The following is a 16,260-nucleotide window of genomic DNA, read 5'->3' as shown; positions in this document are numbered from 1 at the left end:
CCAGGAGACCAAGCCCATTCCCAGTGGGGCTATGTGCTGCCTATGTGAACCTGCCAAAAAAAAAAAACTGCTGGGTAACTTCATTTGAAACCTGGTCTGCTGACTTGAGAGAGCTGTTGTGAGGGTCCAATGAAGTTCTGGTGGAAGACTTTTGAGCACCATCCACATATGATACACATAAGGAATGTTTAGATCTCCATGCATAGGGGCTCTGACTGGAAGTCCTGGAGAGTAGCGGCTCAGAATTCTTATGAGCTTTCCTATGTGGTCAGTGCTAGCCTACAGCTATCGCTGCTCCCTGGAAACAGAGGCTAACCACTCTGGGAGAATTGCAAAAGGGTTGCCATTGGAAGACTACCAATCTCCCTGCCCTATACATTTCTTAATCCTCATGTCTGGAAGCTGGAGGTTGGGACAAGATCCTGCAAGCCTCAGCCCCAGGTCTGACTTAGGATCTATCTAAAGTTAACCATAGGACTCTGGGAAGACAGCATCACAGAAGTCTAACTGCCAGCTGGCCAGCTGCTCTATCACTCTAATTGTCCATCCAGTAAATCAGATTTGTAGGGTAAAGACATCAAGGCTATGAAAAGCCTGTGTTAATCCTGTGAACATGGAAATCAACACCAGATCAGTCATTGATATGGTTTCCCTTTTTAGATCCCAGTGTTCTCCTTATCACAATTAGTTCAGCGAACTTGTGGTAGAGTTTCTAAGGATGCTTAGATGGTAAAGTCTGTCTCCATAGAAGTCTTTTTCTGTAAATTCATTACTTTAAAGAGAGAAGCAGATGAAAGAATATGGGCCAAATTTTTCACCACACACTAAGAATTTCAAAAGCAAGTACTATACATTAAAAAAAATATGGTATTAGTGATGGATCAGGACCTCATGTTTGCAAGATAGGCATTCTATCACTTGAACGACAACTTTAGCCCCTGTTTTTATGTTTATTATCTTCACAGTATACATTTACTTTATGCCCAGACTTGCATGGGCTACAATCCTAACAAACGTAAGATGACAGATGCATGCCATTTCAACTGGTTGAAGATCATTTTTTGCCCTAGGTAGCCTTGAACCACGTGATCTCTACTTCCCATCTCTACAGCCACCATACCTAGCTGTAAGTACTGAAAAATTTGAGAAGAAATAACTGCCATTGATGTATCAGTTGTTGAAAATGCAAATCTCCAAGGAATAGAAATTAACTGAAAGCTTTCTACACAAAGTTCATCAGCTTCCAAACAACTCAGCCACGGAAGAATTTAGGACTTGCAGATGAGCACTTGCAGCTGGTGGCAAAAATGCCAATATTTGCAGGTGCAATGAGAGTGCCAATTAAGTCAGAAAGAGAGCTTGAAGGAAGGAAGAGGGGGCTGAGAGATAATTTCATGGTGAAATTCAACTCCACAGTGTCCCATTGCTGAACTCAGGAAGAGGAGAGGCCCTTGATGTGAACAAGGAACCTCTTGACTATTCTCCACTGGGCAAAATAACCCAGCTATAAATATTGACTTTTTTGAGTCAGGTTTTAGAAAACATTTCTGCCAACAAAACCAAGAAGAAAGCAAACTGAATTTAGTAGCTCCAAATCCAAAGGATCTGATTTCATCTGCATGGATATAGTTTTACAGTTGTGTAAGCAATTTGTTTCATGTTGAGACTGCCTCCAAAATTTAAAAAGAAAGTTCCAGAAACTATGGTTTTATTTCATCTTGGATTTCATCAGACATCAGGTGCAGGATGGGTGTAATATGCTTTATTTTCTAGGACTGACAATGTACTGGCACATATGCAATGGCATGTGAAGGACTAAGAGATAAATCCCCTGAGGGCCTTACCATGTGTAGCCTTTTGGTCTTTCCTGAAGTATTAATTTCATTGTTTTGTTTGTTCCCTTGCATTCCAGTCCCCCTTGTTATCACAAATGAGTCAATATCATGTCCTATTACCTAATTTTAAAACACTGGAGAACTATAAAATTTGTAGTCAAATTCTCCCATACAGATCTTGGCGCTCTCTCTCATTCTCTCCTCTCTCTCTCTCTCTCTCTCTCTCTCTCTCTCTCTCTCTCTCTCTCTCTCTCTCTCTCTCTCTCTCTCTCTCTCCATATATATATATATATATATATATATTGTTTTTTACTGTAAAGATACTGAACAGAAGGGTTACAGTTACATGAGCAAAGTAATGAGTCTGTTTCTTAGTCAGCATTGTTACCCCTCCTTTGTTTTTCCCCTGCCATCCCTTTACTCCCTACCTCCCCAACTCCTTCCTCCACCCGCAAAGTTGTAAAGTCTGTTTTATACATAAACATAGTGTTTTGTACATATCGTTGTTACAATAGGTCATCCTGTATCTTTTTTTCTCTAAATATGTACTTTTTATTGTAAAGATACTGTACAGAGGGTTACAGTTACATGAGCAAGGTAATGAGTCCATTACCTTGTTACACCCACCTTTATTTTCCCCCTGCCATCCCTTTCTTCCCTTCTCTCCAACTCCTTGCTCCCTTCTCCCACCCCCACAAAGTTGTAGAGTTCATTTTCAACATATTATTTCAACATTTTGTTATGTCCCTTTCCCTCACCAACTTAGAAAAATGTATGTACAAGATGCAGGGCACCGACAACAAATACAGTTAAAACAGAGGTTATACCTTGGGGGAAGAAGGCACAAAAGAAAAAAAACATGTAGTACAGTATAAGTACATTAAAAACAACAGCAAGAAAGATAAAACCTCTTGTGTCCCTACCTTGGGGTTCATTTCTACTTATCCTAGACATACACTAGTTATTGCAGATAAGGGAAACCATGGGACCTATGTTTCTTTGGGCCTGGTTTACTTAACTTAATATAATTTTTTTCCAATTCTTTCCATTTCCTAACAAATGGGGCAATGTCATTCTTTCTGATGGAGGCATAGAATTCCTACACACACACACACACACACACACACACACATACACACACCACATTTTCTTGATCCATTCATCTACTGAGGGGCATCTGGATTGGTTCCATATCTTAGCTGTGTCCTTGGCACAGGCTGAAATTTTCTTAATAAAGATCTAGAAACACAACAAACCAAAGAAAGGTTGGACAAATGGGATTACATGAAACTGCAGAGCTTCTGCATGGCAAAGGACATAGCTAGCAAGATCAATAGAAAGCCCACGGATTGGGAGAAGATCTTTACTAACTATACAACAGACAAAGGTCTCATATCTAAAATCTACTTAGAACTCAAAAAATTAAATCCCCCAACAACAAATCCTCAAAGAAACAACTGCCCAATAAATAAGTGGGCTAAAGACTTAAAGAGAAACTTCTCTGAAGAGGAAATAAGAATGGCCAATAGACACATGAAGAAATGCTCAACCTCTCTAGCCATAAAAGACATGCAAATCAAAACAGTATTGAGATTCCACCTCACTCCAGTTAGAATGGCTACAATCAAGAAATCTAACAAGAATAAATGCTGGAGGGGATGTGGCCAAAAGGGAACCCTATTGCATTGTTGGTGGAGTGTAAACTCGTTCAACCACTTTGGAAAGCAATAATGCGGTTCCTCAAAAGACTCCACATAGAGCTCCCCTATGACCCAGCAGTCCCACTTTAAGGCATTTACTCAAACAATCACAAACAAGGTCATACTAAAGCTACCAGCACAACTATGTTCATTCATAGCAGATTTTGGCTTCTTCATACAACTTTCTATTTGGTTGTTTACCATCCAGAAATCGACTTTTAAGTTTAATCATCCCAAACACCAATCCCGTAGGTCTGTTGCACATAATGTCCCAGAACAGGTGTGTTCACAGCTATCTCTCTTACAATCAAGGCAGCACCAACTCAGCAGAGACACTTCTGGAAGAGTTCAGCTTGTATGAAGAATAATGAAGGTCGCGTACTAAGTGACCTGAATCACACATGGTTCCAACTGCTAACTCAGTCACTTACAGGCCACATGACCCATGATAAGTCCTTAAGAGTAGACTCTCTAGGCCTACTTACTCTTTTGTAAAATAGAAGTAATCATTTTCAGCTGAAAGGACTCCTGTAATACCTAGGTCATTGTGATAAGAATTGGCATAATCACACTTTGTTCAATATAACTGACTATGACAACCTAATAAACCCTATTTTTTTCTTCCCTACCAGTGAAGATAATCAGTCTTTTTAAATAAGTTTTTTATTGTGAAAATACCTTACAGAGGGGTTATAGTTACATGAGGAAGGTAATGAGTACATTTCTTATCAAGCATTGTTGCCTCCTCCTGTGTTTTTCCCCTACCATCCCTTTCCTCCACCTCTACAACTACACCCCCTACCCTGGCCTAAATTGTAAAGTTCATTTTTCAACTTAGTGCCTTGTGCATCTCATTGTTACAATGGGTCAACCTGTATCCTTATTTAAACATTTTGTTTTTTCCCTTCCCCTCCCCAAATTATACCAACCTCAAATACAGTGAAAACAGGGGTTATATCGTGGGGAAGGAACATACAAAGCAACAAAAAAAATCACATAGTATCACACTTGTGTCCCTATCTTGAGGTTCATTTGCTTAACTTCATCTTATCTGGTCATATGTACATAGCTTTTGACCTTTTCTACTTGTCCCAGACATATACTAGTTATTGCAAATAAGGGAAACCACGGGACCTATGTTTCTTTGGGCCTGGCTTACTTCACTTCATATAATTTTTTCCAAGTCTTTCCATTTCCTAACAAATGGGGCAATGTCATTCTTTCTGATGGAGACATAGAATTCCATTGTATTTATATACCACATTTTCTTGATCCATTCATCTACTGAGGGGCATCTGGGTTGGTTCCATATCTTAGCTATGGTAAATAATGCTGCGACAAACATACTTGTGCTGGTAACCTTAGTATGGCCTTGTTTGTGATCATTTGGGTAAATGCCCAAAAGTGGGATTGCTGGGTTATAGGGGAGCTCTATGTGCAGTCTTTTGAGGAAACTTCATACTACTTTCCAAAGTGGTTGAACAAGTTTACACTCCCACCAACAATGCAGTAAGGTTCCCTTCTGTCCACATCCCCTCCAGCATCTGTAGTTAGATTTCTTGATTATAACCATTCTAACTGGGGTAACGTGGAATCTCAATAGCCACCTAATCTTCGATAAGGGAGCTAAAAAAATGGAATAGAAAAACACAGCCTCTTCAGTAAATGGTGCTGGCAAAATTGGTTAATCATCTGTGGAAAACTAAAGCTAGATCTTTATATATCAGCCTGCACTAGAATCAACTCCAAATGGATCAAAGACCTTAGAGAAGCAGGCACCCTGAAAACATTACAAGACAGAATAGGAGAAACCCTAGGTCTCCTTGGCCGTGGGCCGAAATTTCCTTAATAGAGACCCAGAAACACAACAAATCAAAGAATGTTGGACAAGGACAAATGGAATTGCATGAAATTGCAGAGCTTCTGCATGGCAAAGGACATAGCTAGAAAGATCAACAGAAAGCCCATGGATTGGAAGAAGATCTTCACTAGCCATACAATGGACTCATATCTATAATATACTTGGAACCAAAAAATTAAATCCCCCAACAACAAATCCTCAAGGAAACAACAGCCTGATAAATAAGTGGGCTAAAGACTTACAGAGAAACTTCTCTGAAGAGGAAATAAGAATGGCCAATAGACACAATGAAGAAATACTCAACCTCTCTAGCCATAAAATGAAAATCAATAATCAATCTTTCTCAAATACAAAAGTAGGAAAGAAAACTGTTGGCTTTCTGAAGATGATGTTTCAGAGGAAGAAACATACAAGATCTTGATATATGTTCACCAACTCTGAAGTGTCCATTTGTTTTTATGATTTTTCTTTATGATTCTTCCCTGGATTTTAGATCTTTGTATTGCTTTTGAAATACACAATCATCCTGTCATTTCTTTTTGTGGGGATACATAAAAATTAAGGCCTCCAGAGAGAAAGTAACTTGTTCAGGTGTTGTACAAAGCTGATACACAGCTGAGCCAGAGCTGTAATTCACAACTCTGAAAACTCATGCTATGTATCATATAATCTCAGTTTTTGAAGCTCCAGTAGCACTTGGTTTTCTCATGGTTGTGTTGTGGATACCATATTCCTGGCACCAAGTAGATGCAAGTCTTAGATAAGTCAGCCAAGGCCCTTTCTGGAAACACTAATAGTGATGGCCAGTTCTATATTTAGAACCCTATATTTAGAACCTGGGGTACATGAATCTGTAGTTCCCATGCCATTTAAGTACCTTTGCAGGGTGATTTGGGATGAGTTGAGCCAAGTCTTATCTCCTAGATCTAATGTGTAATCAACTTCCTTGGGTCTCTTCATATATATATATACCCATTCTTTTCATGTAACTCACTCTTGATATAGTATGCTATAGATTTAGCTGAGGCATTAAAAGTTTAAAAGTAACTAAAGGTCACATCAAGACAACTACAGAAACATGGCAGAATTTCCCAAACTGAAAACATACTTTGGTGTCATCTTGCATTGTATTCTCCATGTTCTTTGGGCCAGATGCAATTCAGATGCCCCAGGGAGCCTCTTTGCTCATTTACAAGATCCAAGAGACTGATCTGAAGTCTTCCTATAAGAGCAGTGCCTGGTGGGTCTGTCAGTCATTTTCTTGAGCAGTAAAGTTGGCTGGAGCCTGCAAGCATCTGACTTCTATGCCTGAAGTCAGACATGAGTGCTGCCAGTGAGAACAGCCTTCCAGAAGAGCCTGTCAAGTCCATGGTTTTCTAATTCTTCCAAGCACCCTGCATGATTCCTTCTGAATCATTTTTGAATCCCTAGCTCTATTGTTAATATCAATTTGTGGTAAGCCAAAGACAACCTTTATATCAAGCTTCCTGTCTCCCCATTCAAATAACAAATTATTCAAAGTCTAGGCTTGCTTTTGTTTCTCATGCCCTAGGAACTTCTCAATTAGTTTGATATAAAATACAATGCTAAACTGGGCATGGGTGGCTCATTTCTGTAATACTAATTACTCAGGAGGCTGATATGTGAGGATATAGGTTTGCAGCCAACCCAAACGAGAAAGTGTGTAAGACTCTCATCTCCAATTAACCGACCACCCAAAATTAGAAGTGGAGGTATGGCTCAAATGGTAGAGAACCAGCCTTGAGCAAAAACCTAAGAGTCAGTACCCAGGCCATAAAATCACACAGCATTGAAAAGTTGAAAACATAAGTGATTGTGATGGTGAACTGTTTTGTTTCATTCTCCAAACCAAACTCTTCAACCCACAAATCAATTAGCCTGGAGTTCTCCTTTTGTTAGTAACCTTATCCTAAAAGTCTTTATCCATAAGAATTCTCAGACTGATAATACCACATCCTTTACTTTTGTTGCCTCCAAGAAAGAAGCTATTGGGGACAGAAGTTAGTAAAAATGTTTGTCCCTATATTTTTATATTCAGTAGCCATAAAATCTCCTCCCTGGGGGGCTGGGAAGGTGGCTCAGTGGTAGAGCGCATGCCTTGAGCTGAAGAGCTGAGGGACAGCGCCCAGGCCCAGAGTTCAGGCCCCATGACTGGACCCCCCCCAAAAAAAATAATCTCCTCCCTGGGTCACTTTACTGAATGAACTTAGCAAAGGATCCAGCTCGTAATGGTTGATTGTGGTCTTTGTGCATCTTCCTTCAATCTAGTGAGCCAGGGAGTTTAGTCTTGCTGTTTAACCTTTAGATTTCCTTATCATCTTCTATTTGTTTCTTAGCTCTTCCATAGATTCTGTAACGTAGCCATTCTATTAATTCCTTCTATTTTCTGTTCTAAGAACAGCTTCCTTTTTCCTGATTAGATAATTGCTACATGTTCTACTTCATTTTTCTCTGTTCCCCACAAAACATATCTTGAAGCTGTAAATAAGAATCAGACAACCTTGGTCCAAATTCTAATTACCCTGTCAGGGATAAAGAACCTTGCCTGAGACTCAGCTTTCAGGTTGTAATTATGTAACTCATTTCATAGATGTGGGGATTCAATGAGAATATGGAAGGCACATATCCTTAGTACTGTGTCCAGTGAACACTAGTTATTTCTCAAAATTAAGTTCTTTAAGCCTATGATAGAATACCTTAATTTAGTCAACCAATTTTCCACATATTTTCTTACATAGCAATGAAAACATTCCTATCTTTACATGGTAACTCAGTGATATTCCTCCTTCAAAAATTATTCCTCTCCTCTTTTCTCCAATGTATGTTTTGAATTTTGTCAAATCTACCTTTCACAAATGATCTCTATTTCATTCTTATGATTCATTCACACTCTAGACTCCAGTTATTCAGAATGTACCAGGTCATCCTACACTTCAGAAACATCTTTAAATGACTAATATCATCTTGCTTTCTATGCATCCATTTTGGAATAAGTCTCTTGAGGGTCAACACTATAGTTACTTTTAATTTTCCCAACACATATACACACACAAATTAGATGCTAAAAATGAAAATCAAATGGAATGATCATGATAATTATTGAGCAGAAAAGATATATAATCAGGAGAATAGCATCACAGTAGTTTTGTCCCGCAAACTGAAAACTGAGAAGGAAAGATCTGCAGGTGCAAACACATATAGAAACAGTGGAGGGGGGGGGGCGGAAGCATGGTACTGCAAATAAATCATGTAATTACTGCATCTCACAAATGTGGTATTTTCCACTGGCAATTGCTACATAACACCATATTCAGGAGTGTTTGGCATGTATGTGTGTTAACAGAGGGATAGCAGGGAAGACTCAAATATGGTAACAAGTTCCCAGATTTCTCTTTCTTTCTTTCTTTCTTTCTCTTTCTTTCTTCCTTTTCTTTCTTTCTTTCTTTCTTTCTTTCTTTTCTTTCTTTCTTTCTTTCTTTCTTTCCTTTCTTTCTTTCCTTTCTTTCTTTCTTTCTTTCTTTCTTTCTTTCACTTTTTTTAACATGTATGTCCAAGGCATGAATCAGGCAAAGGCATAGATCAAAAGCCATGCTGGAATAAACATGGGATTGTTTTGACCCTGGTTGATATAAGATGAACACCATGTGTTGATGCCACTTTACCCAGAACAGGAACAAAGTCCTCAGATTTCTTAGCTAAGTAGAGTCACTGAAAAGTAGAAAAGAGACTGAGAAGAATGTTATTACAAAGCATAGAGGATTTATCTTGAGAAAAAAATGAGAAAACCCTGGTGTGAAAGCCTCTCAGATAGAGCAGAAAATAACTCTCAATTATAGTCCCTTCGACTTTTCCATTCAGAAAGTTATGTCTCACCACAGCACACAACTTCTTACCAAAATGTATACAAAATAAACTAATATTAAAATTAGCAAAATGGAGGGATCACCTAAGAGGCTTGATATCAAAGGCATATGATTCTTTTATGAGACACGTAAGTTTACACATAAAGATTTTATTTATTTCATTCATTAATTTGCACAGGTTCTGAGACCTTGTGTTATTCTATGTACTGTACTAGGCTCTGGTGAAATGAAAATGAGTAAGATATACTTCTTACCCTTTAGAAGCACTCTGCTACAGTAACAAATGCTAAGTAAATCTTATGAGGAAGTGTCCACAGAGATAACATCGATTTAAATTTTGTATAGAATCAAGAAATCAAATTGACTACTTTTTTTGGGGGGGGGGTCCGGTCGTGGGGCCTGAACTCTAGGCCTGGGCGCTGTCCCTCAGCTCTTCAGCTCAAGGCTAGTACTCTACCACTTGAGCCACAGCAACACTTCTAGCTTTTTTCTTTTTTTTTTTTTTTTTGCTTATGTGGTGCTGAGGAATTGAACTTAGGGCCTCATGCATGCAAGGCAAAGCACTCTACCACTGAGCCACCTTCCCAACCCCTTGACTATTTTATTAATCTGAAAGTTTACCAGATACCCTCATAGACTAGGACTGTGTGTTGGGCAATTTGTATCTCTTATGACAAAATGCTTGACATTAATGATGCAAAAGGAAGAAAGTTTCATTTTGGAACAGCGTCAGAGGTTTTGGTCAGTTGGTTCCATTGCTTTGGGTCAGAATTTGGGAAGGCATAATGTCATGACAGAAAGAACATGGCAGAGGAGAGGGCTCCGTACATGGTGCCTGGGAAGCTGAGAGAATGAGAGCCAGCAAGAGAGAGAGAAGAGAGAGAGAGAGAGAGAGAGAGAGAGAGAGAGAGAGAGAGAGAGAGAGAGAGAGAGAGAGAGAGAGAGAGAGAGAGAGAGGAGAGACAGAGACAGACAAACAGACAGACAGACAGACAAAGTCAGACAAAGACAGAGACAAAGAGAATGAGACAGAGAGACAGGGAAGGAGACAGGGAGGGAGACAGAGGGAGGGAAAGAGAGAGAAGGGGGAAGGGAGAAAGAGAGAGAAACAGAGGAGAGAGCGAGGGAGAGAGAAGAAAAGGAGAAACAGACAGAGACAATAGACAGTAAGAGAGGGAGGAGAAAGAGAGAAAGAGAGAGCACCAGCCCGAAATGGTAGGCTTCCCCCTTCTGCTTTTGGTCACTCTAGAGCCCCAGTATATTGGACAGCACCACCCACATTCAAGTAAGGCCATTGCATGTCTCATATGTTAATTACCTCTACATATGCCCTCACATACATGCCCCAAAGTGTGCTTTACCCACTTCCTAGGCATCTCTTTAATCAAGTTGAGAGTCAAGATTCATCATTAGAAGCTGCCATGACAAACAAACACAAAGTTATAGGGACTGGAATTGCAAGATCAAGGTAGCAAGGTGATCAAGGCTGGCCTCCTCTGACTCAGTTGCTTTATTTTCAAAAGGCTCCTCTTTTGGAGCCTTTTCAAAGGCATCCTTCTATGTAAGCATATCCTTGCAGCTTCTGCTTCTTTTTCTTTTCTTTTTTGTCCTTCTACCTCTTTCTGTTGTTGGTGGTGTTGGTAGTGGTCATGGTGCTTGAACTCTGGACCTGAGCGCTGTCCCTGAGCTCTTCAGCTCAAGGCTAGCACTCTACCACTTGATCCACAGCGCCACTTCCGGTTTTCTGGTGGTTAATTGGAGATAAGAGTCTCATGGACTTTCCTGTCGAGGCTGGCTTTGATCCAGATCCTCAGACCTCAGCCTCCTGGGTAGCTAGGATTAAAGGTGTGAGCCACTGGTGCCCGGCTCCTTCTACTTCTTAAAACAAAATGAGTCACCCGGTATTAAGGACCCACCTGTGTGACTTCATTTAATCTTAATTACATTTTAAGGCTTTTGTCCAAATATAGTCGCCTTGTAATGTGCTGAGGTTTAAGAATTTTACAGATTAGATTTGAGAAGGACATATTCCTGTTTATAGTACCAGATGAAATGATTCTATTTTTCTTAAAGTGCAGAAGAATGTTATAGAACAAAAAGGACTGGGCACGATCAAATGGCTGGGGCTTGCATTTCAGTCCTGCCTTTCATTTGTCTGTGGTGAGATACATGGTCTCGTTTCTGATTGAATAGCTGTACTTGGAGAGCTGTCATGAGCAAGAGGCCAAAAACCATCTCTAAAGTAACCTCTGTTTCTAGTAGCCTAAATCCATAATCAAAGTGTAAACTTATACATAGACTGCAAAGTAAAAGCATTTTTTTTCATTTTCTTATTACATTCTTTCCAATTCTACAAGTTTAATGTTTCTTTTTCTAAATAGTCTTGGGTTATGAATTTTATTTCCTCTTTATAACAATGTATAAATCCAACTGCTCCCAAAATTTCAGAGCTGCCTGGTTTGTCCCTACCCTAGAATGTTCCAAAACTTTCCTCTTTTAGTTGCTTTACAATATGCAATAAGGAAAATCAATATCACCTCTTAAAGGGTCATGTATACTCCCAGCCTTGGATGGGCAATTGTGATTCAGTGACCAGCAACAACAAAATAGAAATGTAAGTTCTCGTTGGAAGTAATGTTTCCTTCACCTAATAAAACTAATCCTGCTCTCTCTGACTAGAATGTGTACTCTTCCATTCTACTGGGGAAATGACTGGTGAACAAAATCAGGTTGGATGTGACACATTCCAGCTCTCTCTGCAGGTCCCCAGGTCATAAAGTATATTTACTGTGCACTTTTAGAAATTCCACCTAACACCCTCCTTGCAGGACTAGAAGAATGTCCAGCCTTGAGTATCTTCTGAATATACTATCTATATGGCAATCAAATCACCCTCAACTTAAATCCTTCAATCTATAAAATCTTTCTCACAGTTTTCTCTAAACAAAAGTTTATAAATATAAAATGCCAGCAGAGAGGTTGGCATTTAGCAGTTACTCAAGTATGCAGTTAGTCCTTTTTTAATTGGTTAGATTACTCAACTTCCATTATTAAGAAATGGCATATTACATGAGAAACTGGATAATGCATCATCTGAAGAAAATCAGCATCTTGTCTGAATGATACAAATACATAAAGCAATACTCTGCTTCAGATACTTTGAACTTATAAATGAATGTATCCATTAGGAAACAAAGTTTTAAAATAAAATACCATGTTGTACAATCAATTCTCCTTCTCAAGAGAATATTTAGCTTTAGCAGCTGGTGAGCTAAGGATAATAAGTAGGATATGATTCACTTTACTGATATTAAATATAAGCTTAAGAAGGAGCAGGTTCCTGAGTAGTCATTTTAATAGTTAAGTATCTAAATTGTTAAGCATTTAAATAGTAAAGTATCTCATTATGAGCTCCATTGACATCACCTTTCTTATAATTAATTATATTTTCCCCCTTGTCATTCTTATATTATTACAGTTACAAGAACAGCTCTGACAATTTTCTGGGTAAAGCCATTCATAAGTAATTTTCCTCATCATTATACTGAAAAGAACATGTAGCAGAGAACTAGGGATACAAAACTTTGGTGCCATGATGCTAATACAAACATAACATAATAGAAAAGACAAAGAGTGAGAACTGTGGAGAGATTTTGTTTATTTTTTTCACTCCAAAGCTATAGATGCACTCTCACATTCATTTCAGTAGTATTCATGACAACCAGGATATAGAAGCAACCTGAGTGGCCATTATAAGCAAACAATGAAAATACATTATTCTAGACACAATGGAATAGTTTACAGTCTGTATTACATGGAATTGTTTTCACTTATGATGTGAATGAGTTGATTTGAGAGCATTATGTTAAGGGAAAGAAGCCAAGCATAGAAAGACAAAGACTATACGATGTCATTTTAAGTAGAATCTAAAAACACTCTGATCTCATAGAAACAGAGACTATACGATGGATGCCAGAGTTTGGGGTGGATAGGGAAAGTACAGAGAAGAATATAAAGCTTCTGCATTAGAGAAAAGGAATGTTTTTTAGAGATCCATTGTGCTGCACCATGACCACACTTAGTAATAATGTATTGTTTATTTCAAATTTACTGCATAGATTTTTTTAGTGTTCTCACTCTAAAGATATGATAAATATAACTAGCTTTTTTAATTTTTCTACAATGTATACATAGATCAAAAATAGTATACCACCTACACATACAAAAATTTTATCAATTTAAAAAGAAATTAATTTATTTAAACATACCTAAGCTGAAAAATAAAGACAGACAGGCCATAATGAGCTGTCAGATCATGAGAGAAAAAGCTTGGTGACTTTCTTCCCCCAGGTCCATTTAATCACAGCTGTTTATTGAGTGATTACTCCTCACCAGCCACAGTGGTCATGGGGACTTTACAGCCATCGTCACATTTTATCCTGGAGTCTGTTATAATATAGCATTCTCCTACCATTTCACTAAAGGGATTTGTGTCTTGGACTCCAGAGGTGATTTGCTACAAATCATATACCCAATGAAGTTTTGTCTAGTTCCAAGGCCCACCGTTAATCACTTTTTAGTGACAATAAGGTGACATGGAACTATGGTTTATATAAAACTTTCCTCAATGTGGGAATTCCTCTAATACTGTCATAAACAAATGACAAAATAATGCTACTCACAGTCCACAGGACAGTTGCTCCTATCTAGTCTTCTTTAAGGATCTGGTTTGCCCTTTCCTTCACTTCTAATCTCATCTATCAACTTTTCAGGCATATAAATTCCATGTCTCCCACTTGGTCAAAGTTCAGTGCCACCCCGTTACTCAGTCTTTTGTGACACTCAGGTTGAAAATGATTCATCTCACTTTGGAACACCTACACTTTTCTCTTGGTAACACTAATCATTAATTGTTTTTATTAGGGACATATTTTCACTAGTTAAAATTTTGCTCTGAGCTGCCTACAAAAATATAAACATGTTAAACAAGTGTGACAGGAGAAAATTATCCAGTACTTTGGAAATGAACTATGTTAAATCTCTCTATTTCTCTCTCTCTCCCTCTCTCTCCCTCCATCTCCCTCCCTCTCCCTCCCTCTCCTTCTCACTCTCTTTGTCTCTCTCTCTCTCTTTCTATATATATTTTTGGTTGGTCATGAGACTTGGACTCTGGGACTGGGCGCTATCCTTGGGCTTTTCAGCTCAAGGTTAGCACTCTACCACTTGAGCAACAGCACCACTTCCAGTTTTCTGAGTGGCTTATTAGAGATAAAGTCTCACAGACATTCCTGCCTGGACTGGCTTTGAACAGCAATCCTCAGATCTCAGCCTCCTGAGTAGCTTGTATTATATGCATGAGCCACCAGTACCTGGCTTCTGTTAAAATACTTTATGCATATACGTTTATTGATCAATAGTTACAAGTTATTCTTATATACTCATTAATGTAGGACTTTTACTACTTGCAAAATATGAACATATATGTCATAAAGTAATTTAGAAAATATTAGTCTCTTCTATATCTCATTAACTCAGTTTAGCTTTAAATGAATATGGTGAACTATGCTGTTGTTATATAATAGTAACATGTACATACATATTACTTTTATATGTATAGTATTCCAGCACTTAGCAATGCTGGGATTTGAACTAGGAGCTTTACATTTCTTTCTTTCTTTCTTTCTTTTTCTTTTTTTTTTGGTCGGTCGTGGGGTTGAACTCTGAGCCTGCGCTCTGTCCCTCAGCTCTTCAGCTCAAGGCCAGCGCTCTACCGCTTGAGCCACAGCGCCACTTCCGGTTTTCTAGTGGTTTACTGGGGCTAAGAGTCTCACAGACTTTCTGCCCAGGCTGGCTTTGAACCGCGATCCTCAGATCTCAGCCTTCTGAGTAGCTAGGATTACAGGCGAGAGCCATCGGTTCCAGGCTGGAGCTTTACATTTCTTAGGTAAGTGCTCTATCACTTCAGCCACAGTTGTATGTTTAGTTTTAAACATCATCACTAGTTGAAACAGTTATTATTTTGGAAATCTAATTAGCTTAGCATGGCACAAAAATTATCCTATACTTTATTCCTGAGTCCTTTCCCAGACTTTTCCCAACATTCCCTTTCTTCTGGATCTCAGGATATACTTAAAAAGCAGATTCCTAACAATCCAGTCCTTGACTATGTTGAATAAAATAAGCCAATAAGATAAATACTCCCTGATCTCATTTGCATGTGGACACGTCCTTGCCATTCACCTGACTCCCCACAGTACTTCCTGTACTGCTGAAGATCCTAGGTTCCTCCCCAGCACCAGACCATGATCCTCTTTTAGCCACAGCAAAGAGCTTCATGTTCTGCACGCAGCATGTGTAGGCGCTCAACAGATGAATTAATGAATGCGAGCCTACTTAAAATTCCCAGAGCTCAGGACCCGCTTAGAGAGTTAAAATGAATAAGCCTCTCTTTCCCACATCCTGATTTTTTTAAGACAAGCTATGATTTCAGTGTGTTATGCAAAGCATATTAAACTTTTCAGGCCATAAAATTACAACTAGACCATAATGAGTCACAAATGGTCATTAAATGCTTTAGAAAATTCTAACAATAAATGGTATATGTGTGTGTGTGTGTGTGTGTGTGTGTATCTGTCTATTATAAACCAGTAGCTATGAGATTCATATCTAGTCCCACTTTGCCTATAACCATAGATTCTCAAATCTAAAAAGAAAAATAAATATTTTATTTCTCCCCATTTACATCAGCTATATTCTATTTTTAAGTTCATCTTTTTTATAAATCTGCTTGTTAACATATTAATCTAAAACTAATTTGCCTATTGGCCTAGATCAAGTACATGTTTAATAAATCAACAAATATAAAACTGAAGGGTACTATGGGAAATTAAAATTAAACCTCTAATATGAACCATGAAGTACCATGCTCCCCTGTACAAGGAGTTTTCACATGAAGTCTAGATCTTAATCAGCCTTCACTA

General features: G+C 38.6%; 1 protein-coding gene and 1 non-coding gene across 20 annotated transcripts in view; both read right to left on the bottom strand.

The window, feature by feature from the left end:
• Dlg2 (discs large MAGUK scaffold protein 2) overlaps window positions 1-16,260 on the bottom strand; it is a 2,075,786-nt gene that overhangs the window by 1,199,962 nt on the left and 859,564 nt on the right. The window lies entirely within an intron of this gene.
• On the bottom strand, window positions 8,960-9,093 carry LOC138836667 (small nucleolar RNA SNORA48). Its single transcript, XR_011374986.1, has one exon. It is a non-coding gene; the product is annotated as a small nucleolar RNA SNORA48 (small nucleolar RNA).

The sequence above is a fragment of the Dipodomys merriami genome, unplaced genomic scaffold (genome assembly GCF_024711535.1).
Source record: "Dipodomys merriami isolate MVZ:Mamm:240054 unplaced genomic scaffold, mDipMer1.0.p SCAF_25, whole genome shotgun sequence".
NCBI classification, from domain to species: domain Eukaryota; kingdom Metazoa; phylum Chordata; class Mammalia; order Rodentia; family Heteromyidae; genus Dipodomys; species Dipodomys merriami.
This window is presented reverse-complemented; position numbering and strand designations above follow the sequence as displayed.